We start from the raw sequence: 16,275 nt of genomic DNA, 5'->3' as shown, positions 1-16,275 counted from the left end.
CTCGACTTTAAGTCAAGTGAATAATGGTCCAGAATTTGTAGGTATGGTGTTTCGAGTGAACATGGCTAATGTTCTAAGAGAGAGATGGTAATAGCACGATCTTGATTGGTTAAATTACCAGAATTCAAGAGAAAAATAGAACTATCAATAAATTATATTCTTGATATGTTTATATATCAGATAGAATGTAAGAGTCGTGTAACATGACACGTGATGATGTTATGATCTGTGAATCACCACGTTCCATTAGAAACTCAGCATGCCTTACTGTAATATAATCACGTTGATCAAGTGTCATTATATTATACTAACTCATGCTTCAGTTCCCAACACTACTTCAATAACATTCATAATTTAAACTCGAAGGTTTCAGAATTTAGAAACTAAAATAGTTTCCTTTATGATGTAACACAGATAACGTGAAGCGATAAATAATATTGGACAAGAATATTTATGAAGATATCTTCAGAAATATCGAAGATATTTATGATGATATTTTGGAATTTCTAAGATCAAAGGTTGATGAAGAAAGATTTTCCACAAGATTTAACATGACTTCGGAGCAAGATATTTGCTGAAGATTTCATTGGATCCAGAATTACCTGGATTCGTTGAATATAGAGTTTGGTCCTTGTATTTGTCCTCGGTCTCCTTCAGGGTTAGCTCAATCCGTTTTTCAGTACTAAATCTTTCTATCAAGCGTTCCCAACCTTTCATTCTTTATTATTACACTTTTGGCCATTTAGACCATCTACAATTTTGATGTTTCCTCTGCATTTAATGCTACCGTATCTGAATCATCGGTTATCAATCCGAGGTGGTTTCAAGAGAATTGTGTTTTTAGATGATTAAACGCTGATGGTAATATGGTGGAATATAAAAGGTTCTCTGGTAACAATAAAAGTGCACGCGTATATATCAAGGTTATAATAAGGTTGTTTCGAATGAAAAGTCGAAGTTGACTTGCTGGAGCTGTGACAAAACTGGCTAATTTGAAAAAGAATTGAAATGTTATTTTCGATAATAACAATGCCAAAGGAGCTAGAACATATACGTGTTAAACGTTTACTCAGGTTCTGAATGTATTCAGGTGCATAACTATATGTATCAATCTTTTCTCCCGTAGATGAAGTGCGGTTGGTTCATCCTCTCGATTGAGGTGTTTTCAAGAATCATGAAAGGTTTGAACGCAGATTGTAATCGTCAATATATAAATGAGGTTTAAGAGGAAATCAAGTGGCAAACTTGAAGAATTGTTTAGTTTCATATGTTATAATCAATATTTTAATTCATTTTAATTGTCCAATCTTGGTATTCCACAGTTAGCAGTCCACAGTTACTAACTCAATAATTCATATATAGTTTATAATATTCAAATTAATTAATACGTATCGTGACCCGTGTACATGTCTCAGACTCGATCACAACTCAAAGTATATATATTATTGTAGAATCAACCTCAACCCTGTATAGCTAACTCAAGCATTACTGCATATAGAGTGTCTATGGTTATTCCAAATAATATATATAGATGCGTCGATATGATATGTCAAAACCTTGTATACGTGTCCCGATATTTAAAGTTCGTAAAATAAATAACAGAAATTAAATGACGATAAATAAAATTGCGAGAATATAAATTGAGATAATTAAAATAAAATGTAATCAGTTAGCTAGGAACAGTTAGCGTGGATTCTTAACAAAATTTCTCATAGTTAATTTGTTTGTTTCTAACAAATTTTATTTTTGTACAATGTTTTCTTCATTATGCCACTTGTTGGATTCTGATAGGTCAAAATCCAAATATGAAATTGAATGAAAATGGTTATTCTGCGGTGAACGGATTCGTATCTCTGTAGATGTAAGTAGGATAGTAAATGAATGTTGAATTAGATTTGAAGAATGTACAGTGTAACTTATTAATGTGAAATCTAAATATTTCTCGGGTATTACCTACCCGTTAAAATATTCTCATCATTACCAGTTTGTACAATAGAGTTTTCAATTACAATCTTTATGAAAATATACTTTCATATATATTTTCTTCAGATGTAATCATGGATTTAATGAGTTAATATAATATTAATCTCATTTGATTTACCGTTAGAACTAGAATACATAATCTCTAAAATATTAGAGATTACATAGTCGCCATGTCGAACGAAGATAATATAGATAGAACGATACGTAGAACTATGATTATGCTCATGGTACAGAATGAGATGTTGAGACATGGATTGTTAATGGTACTGGTGCTGTTACTGATGGTACTGTTGGCGCCGGTGGTGTTGCTGAATCTGGTACGTTTTGCACCATATTTTCTAAGGCTACAATTCGGGCGCGAAGCTCGTTAACTTATTACTCCGGAATGATTGTCGGTAGGAATGAGCGATTGAATAAGGTTTGGGATTATGGATAGAATATAATCGTGAAAGCTACCCTAGAAATGAGGCTGAAAATGGTGTTTCGGATAGGTTCGCCAGTAAGTGCTTCAGGTTCTTCGCCAAAAGGGAAATTCGATGGGCGGAAAGGATCACCTTCTTCTTATCTCCAATGATTAAGTAGATCATGAACCCATCTCCAATTCATCCAGAATTGAAGATGACTAATCGGGTGATCTATTCCAGTTACATTGCTTTCGGAGCTCAGTTGGGTCTCCATATCGGAATAGCTGTCGGAATCCGAGGAATTCGAACTGGTTGAGGGATCCATCTCATACGATCAGATGGAGAATTTTTGATATGAATTAGATTATAAGATGTAGATTAGTATCCTGCAATACATAATGTACATATGCATATATATTACTAAAATCCCATAAGTTACGGAGGAATCTACGGAAGCTGTCAGGCAAAATCTACAGTAGCAGATACGCTAAGATATGAATTATCAGATACGCTAAGATATGAATTTTGTCTATACACTATTCATGCAGTCATTACAGTAAAACGTATCTAGACTAAGAATGATAAGTAGGTAATTTCCGACAAGAAATGATAAGCAAAACTTTTGACATGCAGACACGGTCGAAGTCCAGACTCACTAATGCATCTAAACAACTATCCATTAGACACACTAACGCAAGACCTGGTTCGCTAAAACCACCGCTCTGATACTAACTAAAAGGACCCGTCCTAATCCATCTGGACGAATACATTACATGTGGTTACATCGCGAGGTACTTGACCTCTATATGATACATTTTACAAACATTGCATTCATTTTTAAAAGACAAACTTTCATTACATCGAAAGTTGATGGCATGCATACCATTTCATAATATATCCAACTATAATTGACTTAGTAATAATCTTGATGAACTCGACGACTCGAATGCAACGTCTTTTGAAATATGTCATGAATGACTCCAAGTAATATCTCTAATATGAACAAATGCACAGCGGAAGATTTCTTTCATACCTGAGAATAAACATGCTTTAAAGTGTCAACCAAAAGGTTGGTGAGTTCATTAGTTTACATAATCGATCATTTTCATCATTTTAATAGACCACAAGATTTTCATTTTCATTTCTCATAAATATACGTCCCATGCATTGAGACAAAAATTATTCATATGGATTGAACACCTGGTAATCGACATTAACAAGATGCATATAAGAATATCCCCTATCATTCTGGGAAATCCTTCGGACATGATAAAACAACATCGAAGAACTAAAGCATCCGGTACTTTGGATGGGGTTCGTTAGGCCCAATAGATCTATCTTTAGGATTCGCGTCAATTAGGCGTGCACTAATTCTCAAAATTAGTGATGTTCCCTAATTCTTAGGCTACCAAGCAAAAAGGGGCATATTCGGCTTCGATCATTCAACCATATAATGTAGTTTCGATTACTTGTGTCTATTTCATAAAACATTTATAAAAGCGCATGTATTCTCAGTTCCAAAAATATATATTGCAAAAGCATTTAAAAATGGAGTAATGAAACTCACAATACTGTATTTTGTAGTAAAAATACATATGACGACATTGAACATGTGTAGGGTTGGCCTCGGATTCACGAACCTATATCAGTTATATATATATTAACACATATAATTGAAGTCGAATAAATTTATGTATTATTATTAATATAACTGTTATTTTAGTAATTCATGTGTTTCATTATTAACTCAAATATATTTATTTTATATACTTTAAATAAATACTTATAAAAATATTGGTATAGTTTTATTAAATATATTTTATGTACAAAATCTTTGTTTGTTGTAATTTAATGATGATAATAATAATAATAATGATAATGATAATTTTATATACATAAATTAATAATTTTAACAATAATGATACTACTAATAATGTTCTTAATGATAATACTAATACTAATGTCGATAATAATAATAATAATAATAAAAATTTTAAAAATCATGTTAATACCTATACCTATAATAATAATAATAATAATAATAATAATAATACTAATAATAACTATAATAATAATAATAATAATACCTAATAGTGATACTAGTAATAATAATAATGATAATACTATTAATTATACTAATATAATTATATTACTAATATTAATGATAATAATAATTAACTTAATAATAACAACAGTTAATAATAAAAATAAAAATAAAATTAATATTAATAATAATAAATATAATAAGAATGGCTACCTCATAAAATAGGCCTAAAAATGATAATGACCCTGCACGGGCTCGAACTCAAGACCTCCCGCACACTCGCAAACCTCCTTAACCATTCTGCCGCTTGTGTTCTTCTTTTTTATACCCCGTATTAAATGATTATAACCTATTTCTAATTGTTTCCTTTTTAACAAAACCCATTTACTTCCTAAACGGCCCTAAAACTTCAAGTCCATTTCCATTTACATGGTCCAATATCTGTCTGATTCAACAAGGCTGGTATAACAAAAAGGAGAAATCTCCTAAATGGCCCTAAAACTTCAAGTCCATTTCCCGATACTTGGTACTAATACACACTAAGTAGAATTACTTTGATACTCAAGTCCATTTCCATTTACATGGTTTTGGTTTATCATCATCCCACCTTATTATCGGATCAACATCATCAAACATTGTATTTCATCATCATCGTCTCGTTCATCATTACAACATAAACATGACACCATCATTAAAACATTATCTCCTTTATTCCGTCATCATTAACTCTAATCATAGCCGGCCAAAGGAAAGATAACAACTAATTTCGTAACATTTAAATGGAAGGGTAGTTGTCGAATAAATTCAAGGATTAAAATATTAACAAGTGAGGAAAACATCTGGGGTCCATTCGGGTAAAAAAAAAATCACCATTCACTGATCATTAAACGATTACCATTATCATCTATTATCATCATTAACCTGTAACTTCTTCCTTGCTCGAATCCGAATAGAAAACAGAAGTAATACCCTGAAGCAATACAGGGACGGTGGTGTTTGGGTTTGGGTTGGGGGTCAACAGGTTAGTGGAACAGAAGCCTCGATCAGCAGCCTAACAGATTGGATCATGGCCCATGTTGTAAACAAAAGCTCAACAAAGTTGATACTTTATGATTTTATTCGGTAAAAGAATATATAACTGGAACCCACTCGTTTCTTGGATACCCATCTATTGTTATAATATGTTACACCTTTTTGAAAAGCAAAAAAGAGAAAGCACCACAGCCACGTTGATCTATATTGTCCATTATTTAGTATACATATTCATTATTATCTTAGTTATCATAGGAACCAAAAAAAAATCAATATTGCTATAGCATTAGCGGAGGTTGAGTGAAACAGAAATTTCGGGTAGCAGTGGCAGTAACAAAAAAGAAACACAAAGAAGAATAAATTCAACAAGAGGTAGTTTGCGTTGGTATTGATTGTTGTCGAGCAAAGGAAATATATATATATATATATATATATATATATATATATATATATATATATATATATATATATATATATATATAATCACAAAGGTGGCGGTTATGGTGAAGTGGTGGTGATATGATGAATCGATGGTAATGGTGACGAGTTTGCAAGATGCTTGAAAGATAGAAACAAGAGAAAAGAAGAGGGTTGTAATGGTGAAGACGATCAAGAAAACGTTAGTGTTGCATTGGTGATTTTGGTCGAGAGTTTTCAAAGAATGAAAGGTGGTAGTTGTTTGTGATGTTTAATTAGACTTGGAAGTAGAAACAATGAAGTAGTAGTAAAAACATAACTGTGGTGTTTGAGTCTCGGTTGCAAAGATAGAAAAACACAAGGTGGTTTAGTGGTTTGGCGATGTTTGATCGAAACAAATGTATGACAGATGAATATCGTGGTGATGACTTTAGATGGTTGGAGATGGTGATTATCATGGTGGCCGTGTAAAGTCGGGTTGTTGTAGTGCTCGTGTAATGTCCCGTTCTTATTGATTAAAAACGTTCCATATTAATTGATTTCGTTGCGAGGTTTTGACCTCTATATGAGACGTTTTTTAAAGACTGCATTCATTTTAAAACAAACCATAACCTTTATTTCATAAATAAAGGTTTAAAAAGCTTTACGTAGATTATCAAATAATGATAATCTAAAATATCCTGTTTACACACGACCATTACATAATGGTTTACAATACAAATATGTTACATCGAAATCAGTTTCTTGAATGCAGTTTTTACACAATATCATACAAACATGGACTCCAAATCTTGTCCTTATTTTAGTATGCAACAGCGGAAGCTCTTAGTATTCACCTGAGAATAAACATGCTTTAAACATCAACAAAAATGTTGGTGAGTTATAGGTTTAACCTATATATATCAAATCGTAACAATAGACCACAAGATTTCATATTTCAATACACATCCCATACTTAGAGATAAAAATCATTCATATGGTGAACACCTGGTAACCGACATTAACAAGATGCATATATAAGAATATCCCCATCATTCCGGGACACCCTTCGGATATGATATAAATTTCGAAGTACTAAAGCATCCGGTACTTTGGATGGGGTTTGTTAGGCCCAATAGATCTATGTTTAGGATTCGCGTCAATTAGGGTGTCTGTTCCCTAATTCTTAGATTACCAGACTTCATAAAAAGGGGCATATTCGATTTCAATAATTCAACCATAGAATGTAGTTTCACGTACTTGTGTCTATTTTGTAAATCATTTAAAAAACCTGCATGTATTCTCATCCCAAAAATATTAGATTTTAAAAGTGGGACTATAACTCACTTTCACAGATTTTTACTTCGTCGGGAAGTAAGACTTGGCCACTGGTTGATTCACGAACCTATAACAATATATACATATATATCAAAGTATGTTCAAAATATATTTACAACACTTTTAATATATTTTGATGTTTTAAGTTTATTAAGTCAGCTGTCCTCGTTAGTAACCTACAACTAGTTGTCCACAGTTAGATGTACAGAAATAAATTGATAAATATTATCTTGAATCAATCCATGACCCAGTGTATACGTATCTCAGTATTGATCACAACTTAAACTATATATATTTTGGAATCAACCTCAACCCTGTATAGCTAACTCCAACATTCACATATAGAGTGTCTATGGTTGTTCTGAAATATATATAGATGTGTCGACATGATAGGTTGAAACATTGTATATGTGTCTATGGTATCTCAAGATTACATAATATACAATACAAGTTGATTAAGTTATGGTTGGAATAGATTTGTTACCAATTTTCACGTAGCTAAAATGAGAAAAATTATCCAATCTTGTTTTACCCATAACTTCTTCATTTTAAATCCGTTTTGAGTGAATCAAATTGCTATGGTTTCATATTGAACTCTATTTTATGAATCTAAACAGAAAAATTATAGGTTTATAGTCGGAAAAATAAGTTACAAGTCGTTTTTGTAAAGGTAGTCATTTCAGTCGAAAGAACGACGTCTAGATGACCATTTTAGAAAACATACTTCCACTTTGAGTTTAACCATAATTTTTGGATATAGTTTCATGTTCATAATAAAAATCATTTTCTCAGAATAACAAATTTTAAATCAAATTTTATCATAGTTTTTAATTAACTAACCCAAAACAGCCCGCGGTGTTACTACGACGGCGTAAATCCGGTTTTACGGTGTTTTTCGTGTTTCCAGGTTTTAAATCATTAAGTTAGCATATCATATAGATATAGAACATGTGTTTAGTTGATTTTAAAAGTCAAGTTAGAAGGATTAACTTTTATTTGCGAACAAGTTTAGAATTAACTAAACTATGTTCTAGTGATTACAAGTTTAAACCTTCGAATAAGATAGCTTTATATGTATGAATCGAATGAAGTTATGAACATCATTACTACCTCAAGTTCCTTGGATAAACCTACTGGAAATGAGAAAAATAGATCTAGCTTCAAAGGATCCTTGGATGGCTTGAAAGTTCTTGAAGCAGAATCATGACACGAAAACAATTTCAAGTAAGATTTCCACTCGAAATAAGATTGTTATAGTTATAGAAATTGAATTAAAGTTTGAATATGATTATTACCTTGTATTAAAAAGATAACCTACTGTAAGTAACAAATGTTTCTTGATCTTGGATGATTACTTGGAATGGATTTAGAAAACTTGGAATTAAACTTGCAATCTTGGAAGTATTCTTGATTTTATGAAACTCGAACTTTTGGAATTTATGAAGAACACTTAGAACTTGAAGATAGAACTTGAGAGAGATCAATTAGATGAAGAAAATTGAAGAATGAAAGTGTTTGTAGGTGTTTTTGTTCATTGGTGTATGGATTAGATATAAAGGATATGTAATTTTGTTTTCATGTAAATAAATCATGAATGATTACTCATATTTTTGTAATTTTATGAGATATTTCATGCTAGTTGCCAAATGATGGTTTCCACATGTGTTAGGTGACTCACATGGGCTTCTAAGAGCTGATCATTGGAGTGTATATACCAATAGTACATATATCTAAAAGCTGTGTATTGTACGAGTACGAATACGGGTGCATACGAGTAGAATTGTTGATGAAACTGAACGAGGATGTAATTGTAAGCATTTTTGTTAAGTATAAGTATTTTGATAAGTGTCTTGAAGTATTTCAAAAGTGTATGAATAAATATTAAAACACTACATGTATCTACATTTTAACTGAGTCGTTAAGTCATCGTTAGTCGTTACATGTAAATGTTGTTTTGAAACCTTTAAGTTAACGATCTTGTTGAATGTTGTTAACCCATTGTTTATTATAACAAATGAGATGTTAAATTGTTATATTATCATGATATTATGATATATAATATATCTTAGTATGATGTATATACAGTTAAATGTCATTACAACGATAATCGTTACATATATGTCTCGTTTCGAAATCATTAAGTTAGTAGTCTTATTTTTTACATATGTATTTCATTGTTAATACACTTAATAATATATTTAATTATCATTTAAAATAATTAACCAAGTGTATCAATATCTTAATATGATTCATATGTACCTAGTAAGACGTTGTTATAACGATAATCGTTATATATATCGTTTTCGAGTTTCTTAAATTAATAGTCTCATTTTTATGTATATAACTCATTGTTAAAATACCTAATGAGATACATACTTATAATAAAATCATGTTAACTATATATATAACCATATATATGTCATCGTATAGTTTTTACAAGTTTTAACATTCGTGAATCACCGGTCAACTTGGGTGGTCAATTGTCTATATGAAACCTATTTTAATTAATCAAGTCTTAACAAGTTTGATTGCTTAACATGTTGGAAACACTTAATCATGTAAATAACAATTTCATTTAATATATATATAAACATGGAAAAGTTCGGGTCACTACAGTACCTACCCGTTAAATAAATTTCGTCCCGAAATTTTAAGCAGTTGGAGGTGTTGACGTATCTTGTAACAACCCGACATCGTTTTACCAAAAACACGCCTTAAAAAAAAAATTGTCAGACAGCGTATCTGGACGGCGTCCCATAATCTGGACGGCGTCCAGAGATAAAGACCAGGACGGCGTCCCATGATTCTGGACGGCGTCCAAATGAACTAAAGTGGACTGATCAGTTTTTTATTTACACGCGAGCGAAAAACTCGCTCCCCGACACTTTTCAACGAAACCATTTTCACAATATGACATATTAAGTAAAACTAAGATATTGCCACCATAAAAACAATTTTTACAACCCCGGGCTCACAATGACCCGTTTTACAAATAAAGTAGCAGTTTCGACCCATTTATCTCTTTAGACGGATTAGAACTCTACAACCCAACCCGATACCAAGAGCATAATCCCGGGGACTACCAAAACCCCCATCCACGTCCAATTATCCAAAAGCTACCCCATCAAGCCCAACCGCTCCTGCACGTCTAGTCTAACAACTAGCTAGCATCAATAACACAATACCTGTAAAAAGGTAAACAACGAGAGGGGTAAGCCGAGGCTTAGTGAATGCAATAATTATACACATACATATATAATATACCTACTTGCAAACACTTACTCACATACCGCATACATGCTAGCAACACAATTAGCTTATCATCACAATTACAAGCTATAACCTCCAATAATCAAGCTAGCATAACAAAAGCATATATAATATGAACATATATAATATGCTTACGCTACAACACAAATAACCATGGTTAACCAATAGTACAAGGGAACGGCGCTCGCGAAAACGCCATCGGTGTTCACAACATCCGTTAGGGCACTTAACACCTCGCACCACTAACCCCTAGGGTGGCACCTTAACGCCTCGGCACATCACCCCGAGTGGCATCTTAACACCTCGATGCAACACTCACTATGTTACGGAGTGGTGTCTTAACACCTCGACACTACACTCCTAGGTGGCATCTTAACACCTCGATGCTACACCCTAGTGGCATCTTAACACCTCGATGCTACACTCTTCACGTGAAACATGGTGTCTTAGCACCTCGACACTACACATTTCACGCTACAACAAATAGATACATTATATACCTACACATATAATTATTCCACTCACCTCGAATTGCCCGCACAAGTTATAAACGTAAATCGCCTCCAAAAGCAACCGAGCAAACCTTTTACCTATAATACGCATATAGATATACAAACAATCAACATACATTCTCTACGAGAGAATTCGACTTCAACACCCTTAACCAAGGGTTTACACCTATCACCACAAACCGCCCATTTAGACACATAAAGTGGACTTCACCAATTACCACTACGGGTGGTAATTCCGACCCATCCAACAAGTACAATTTAACCAAAATTATATTTAACACCATTTAAACCAATCTAGGTCTTAACCAAAATTGCTTATCATCCAATTAATCCAAAATTAAAGTCATTACCAAATTTGACCCATCTAAGTCAACCCATTTTGACATAAGTCCCAAAAACATCTTTAATCACTAACGGCTGGTGACTAACTTTTCAAAATACCATTTAACACTTGAATCAAACATTTATATACTTGGTTCATCAAATCTTGACCCATAACTTAGTTTGACACCGAATCAAGCTCACTTGACCCAAAATACCCATTCGACCCATTTTGACCTAGATTAGGGTTTACACCCAAAAATCAAGTCAATACAAGTGTTCTAAGGTTTAACTAACACATGCAAGGTCCAAACTAACAATTCCATCAATTGAAACCCTAAGTCACCAATTCGAGTTTACATACATGAATCTTCCCCAAAAACCCCCAAACTTCACAATAAATGGGTTATAACTCTAACTAGCACAAACTTTAACTCAAACAATAATCTTAACAAAGAAATTCGGATTTAGAGCTTACCAACACTACCACCACGTAGCAGTGAACGAGGTGAACAACTTTAACTCTTGAGACCCGACCGGAATCACACTTCTTCTTCTCCAAATCCCCAACTCTCTCTTGCTAGAACCTCTCTCTCTCACTAGGGTTTGATGAGAGTGTTTGAGATGGTGAAATGGAGATAAGAATGAGAGTGAATCAGTTTTAATGGCTCAAAATCGACCCCCAAGTGAAAAGACTCAAATACCCTCTTTTAATTTGAGTAAAATAGAGTTGCTGGCCCGTCAGGCCTCCTGGACGGCGTCCAAAAAGCTTGGACGGCATCCTAACCTTAATTGTTGGACGGCATCCCAAAAAGCTTGGACGGCGTCCTAACCTTCATTGTTGGACGGCGTCCCAAAGTCTGGACGGAGTCCCAATGAACTGAGTCTGAAACTGAACTTGTTTTGGTCGTAACTTTCAAACCATAACTCCGTTTTCGACGAATCAAATATCGTTGGAAACGTAATGAGATTTACTATCCAATGGTAAGGTTTTAGAACATTAACTCTAATTTTATTTGGGATCCAAATATAAGCTTACATGCCTCGTATTTCGAATGTCGTTCGAAATAACTCGTAACTGAAAAACGGGTGTTACATATCTTCTGGAAATAAATGCGGGTATTTCTTCTTCATCTGATCTTTTCGTTCCCAGGTGAACTCGGGTCCTCTACGAGTATTCCATCGAACCTTAACAATTGGTATCTTGTTTTTCTTAAGTCTTTTAACCTCACGATCCATTATTTTGACGGGTTCTTCAATAAATTGAAGTTTTTCGTTGATTTGGATTTCATCTAACGGAATAGTGAGATCTTCTTTAGCAAAACATTTCTTCAAATTCGAGACGTGGAAAGTGTTATGTACAGCCGCGAGTTGTTGAGGTAACTCAAGTCGGTAAGCTACGGGTCCGACACGATCAATAATCTTGAATGGTCCAATATACCTTGGATTTAATTTCCCTCGTTTACTAAATCGAACAACGCCTTTCCAAGGTGCAACTTTAAGCATGACCATCTCTCCAATTTCAAATTCTATATCTTTTCTTTTAATGTCAGCGTAGCTCTTTTGTCGACTTTGGGCGGTTTTCAACCGTTGTTGAATTTGGATGATCTTCTCGGTAGTTTCTTGTATTATCTCCGGACCCGTAATCTGTCTATCCCCCACTTCACTCCAACAAATCGGAGACCTGCACTTTCTACCATAAAGTGCTTCAAACGGCGCCATCTCAATGCATGAGTGGTAGCTGTTGTTGTAGGAAAATTCTGCTAACGGTAGATGTCGATCCCAACTGTTTCCGAAATCAATAACACATGCTCGTAGCATGTCTTCAAGTGTTTGTATTGTCCTTTCACTCTGCCCATCAGTTTGTGGATGATAGGCAGTACTCATGTCTAGACGAGTTCCTAATGCTTGCTGTAATGTCTGCCAGAATCTTGAAATAAATCTGCCATCCCTATCAGAGATAATAGAGATTGGTATTCCATGTCTGGAGACGACTTCCTTCAAATACAGTCGTGCTAACTTCTCCATCTTGTCATCTTCTCTTATTGGCAGGAAGTGTGCTGATTTGGTGAGACGATCAACTATTACCCAAATAGTATCAAAACCACTTGCAGTCCTTGGCAATTTAGTGATGAAATCCATGGTAATGTTTTCCCATTTCTATTCAGGGATTTCGGGTTGTTGAAGTAGACCTGATGGTTTTTGATGCTCAGCTTTGACCTTAGAACACGTGAAACATTCTCCTACGTATTTAGCAACATCGGCTTTCATACCCAGCCACCAAAAATGTTTCTTAAGATCCTTGTACATCTTCCCCGTTCCAGGATGTATTGAGTATCTGGTTTTATGAGCTTCTCTAAGTACCATTTCTCTCATATCTCCAAATTTTGGTACCCAAATCCTTTCAGCCCTATACTTGGTTTCGTCTTCCCGAATATTAAGATGCTTCTCCGATCCTTTGGGTATTTCATCCTTTAAATTTCTCTCTTTTAAAACTCCTTGTTGCGCCTCCTTTATTTGAGTAGTAAGGTTATTGTGAATCATTATATTCATAGATTTTACTCGAATGGGTTCTCTGTCCTTCCTTCTCAAGGCGTCGGCTACCACATTTGCCTTCCCCGGGTGGTAACGAATCTCAAAGTCGTAATCATTCAACAATTCAATCCACCTACGCTGCCTCATATTCAGTTGTTTCTGATTAAATATATGTTGAAGACTTTTGTGGTCGGTATATATAATACTTTTGACCCCATATAAGTAGTTCCTCCAAGTCTTTAATGCAAAAACAACCGCGCCTAATTCCAAATCATGCGTCGTATAATTTTGCTCGTGAATCTTCAATTGTCTAGACGCATAAGCAATCACCTTCGTTCGTTGCATTAATACACAACCGAGACCTTACTTTGATGCATCACAATAAATCACAAAATCATCATTCCCTTCAGGCAATGACAATATAGGTGCCGTAGTTAGCTTTTTCTTCAATAACTGAAACGCTTTCTCTTGTTCATCCTTCCATTCAAATTTCTTCCCTTTATGCGTTAATGCAGTCAAGGGATTTGCTATTCAGGAAAAGTCTTGGATGAACCTTCTGTAGTAACCAGCTAGTCCTAAAAACTGGCGTATGTGTTTCGGAGTTTTCGGGGTTTTCCACTTTTCAACAGTTTCTTTCTTTGCCGGATCCACCTTAATACCTTTTTTGTTCACTATGTGACCGAGAAATTGAACTTCTTCCAACCAAAATGCACACTTTGAAAATTTAGCGTACAATTCTTCCTTCCTCAATACTTCTAACACCTTTCTCAAATGTTCACCGTGTTCTTGGTCATTCTTTGAGTAAATAAGTATGTCATCAATGAAAACCATGACAAACTTGTCAAGGTATGGTCCACACACTCGGTTCATAAGGTCCATGAACACAGCTGGTGCATTAGTTAAACCAAACGGCATGACCATAAACTCGTAATGACCGTAACGTGTTCTGAAAGCAGTCTTTGGAATATCATCTTCTTTCACCCGCATTTGATGATACCCGGAACATAAGTCAATCTTTGAATAAACAGATGAGCCTTGTAGTTGATTAAATAAGTCATCGATTCTCGGTATGGGTAGCGGTTCTTGATGGTAAGTTTGTTCAACTCTCGGTAGTCGATACACAACCTGAATGTACCATCTTTCTTCTTGACAAACAAAACAGGAGCTCCCCACGGTGATGTGCTTGGTCGAATGAAACCACGCTCTAAAAGTTCTTGTAATTGGCTTTGCAGTTCTTTCATCTCTCTGGGTGCGAGTCTGTAAGGAGCACGAGCTATTGGTGCAGCTCCTGGTACAAGATCTATTTGAAATTCAACGGATCGATGTGGGGGTAATCCCGGTAATTCTTTCGGAAATACATCGGAAAATTCTTTTGCGACGGGAACATCATTGATGCTCTTTTCTTCAGTTTGTACTTTCTCGACGTGTGCTAGAACAGCATAGCAACCTTTTCTTATTAGTTTTTGTGCCTTCAAATTACTAATAAGATGTAGCTTTGTGTTGCACTTTTCTCCGTACACCATTAAGGGTTTTCTTTTTTCTCGTATAATGCGAATTGCATTTTTGTAACAAACGATCTCTGCTTTCACTTCTTTCAACCAGTCCATACCGATTATCACATCAAAACTACCTAACTCTACTGGTATCAAGTCAATCTTAAATGTTTCGCTAACCAGTTTAATTTCTCGATTCCGACATATATTATCTGCTAAAATTAATTTACCATTTGCTAATTCGAGTAAAAATTTACTATCCAACGGCGTCAATGAACAACTTAATTTAGCACAAAAATCTCTGCTCATATAGCTTCTATCCGCACCCGAATCAAATAAAACGTAAGCAGATTTATTGTCAATAAGAAACATACCCGTAACAAGCTCCGGGTCTTCCTGTGACTCTGCCGCATTAATATTGAAAACTCTTCCGCGGCCTTGTCCATTCGTGTTCTCCTGGTTCGGGCAATTTCTAATAATGTGGCCCGGTTTTCCACATTTATAACAAACTACATTGGCATAACTTGCTCCGACACTACTTGCTCCGCCATTACTCGTTCCGACACCATTTGTTCCTTTCGTTCTGTTAACCCCTGGTCCGTAGACCTCACACTTCGTTGCGCTATGACCATTTCTTTTACACTTGTTGCAAAATTTGTTGCAGAACCGATAGTGATACTTTTCACACCTTTGGCATAGCTGCTTCTGATTGTTGTTGTTGTTGCGGTTGTTATTGTTGTTGGGACGATTGTTGTAGTTGCTGTTGTTGTTGTTGTTGTTATTGTTGTTGTTGTTGTTGGGCCGTTTGTTGTAGTTGCGATTGATGTTGCGATTGTTGGGATAATTGTTGCGATTATTATTGTAATTGCTGTTGTTGTTGTATTTGTGATTCTTATCACCGTTTTCCTCCCACTTTCTTTTGACTTGCTTCACATTGGCCTCTTCAG

The sequence above is a fragment of the Rutidosis leptorrhynchoides genome, chromosome 8 (genome assembly GCF_046630445.1).
Source record: "Rutidosis leptorrhynchoides isolate AG116_Rl617_1_P2 chromosome 8, CSIRO_AGI_Rlap_v1, whole genome shotgun sequence".
In the NCBI taxonomy this organism is placed as follows: Eukaryota; Viridiplantae; Streptophyta; class Magnoliopsida; order Asterales; family Asteraceae; genus Rutidosis; species Rutidosis leptorrhynchoides.
This window is presented reverse-complemented; position numbering follows the sequence as displayed.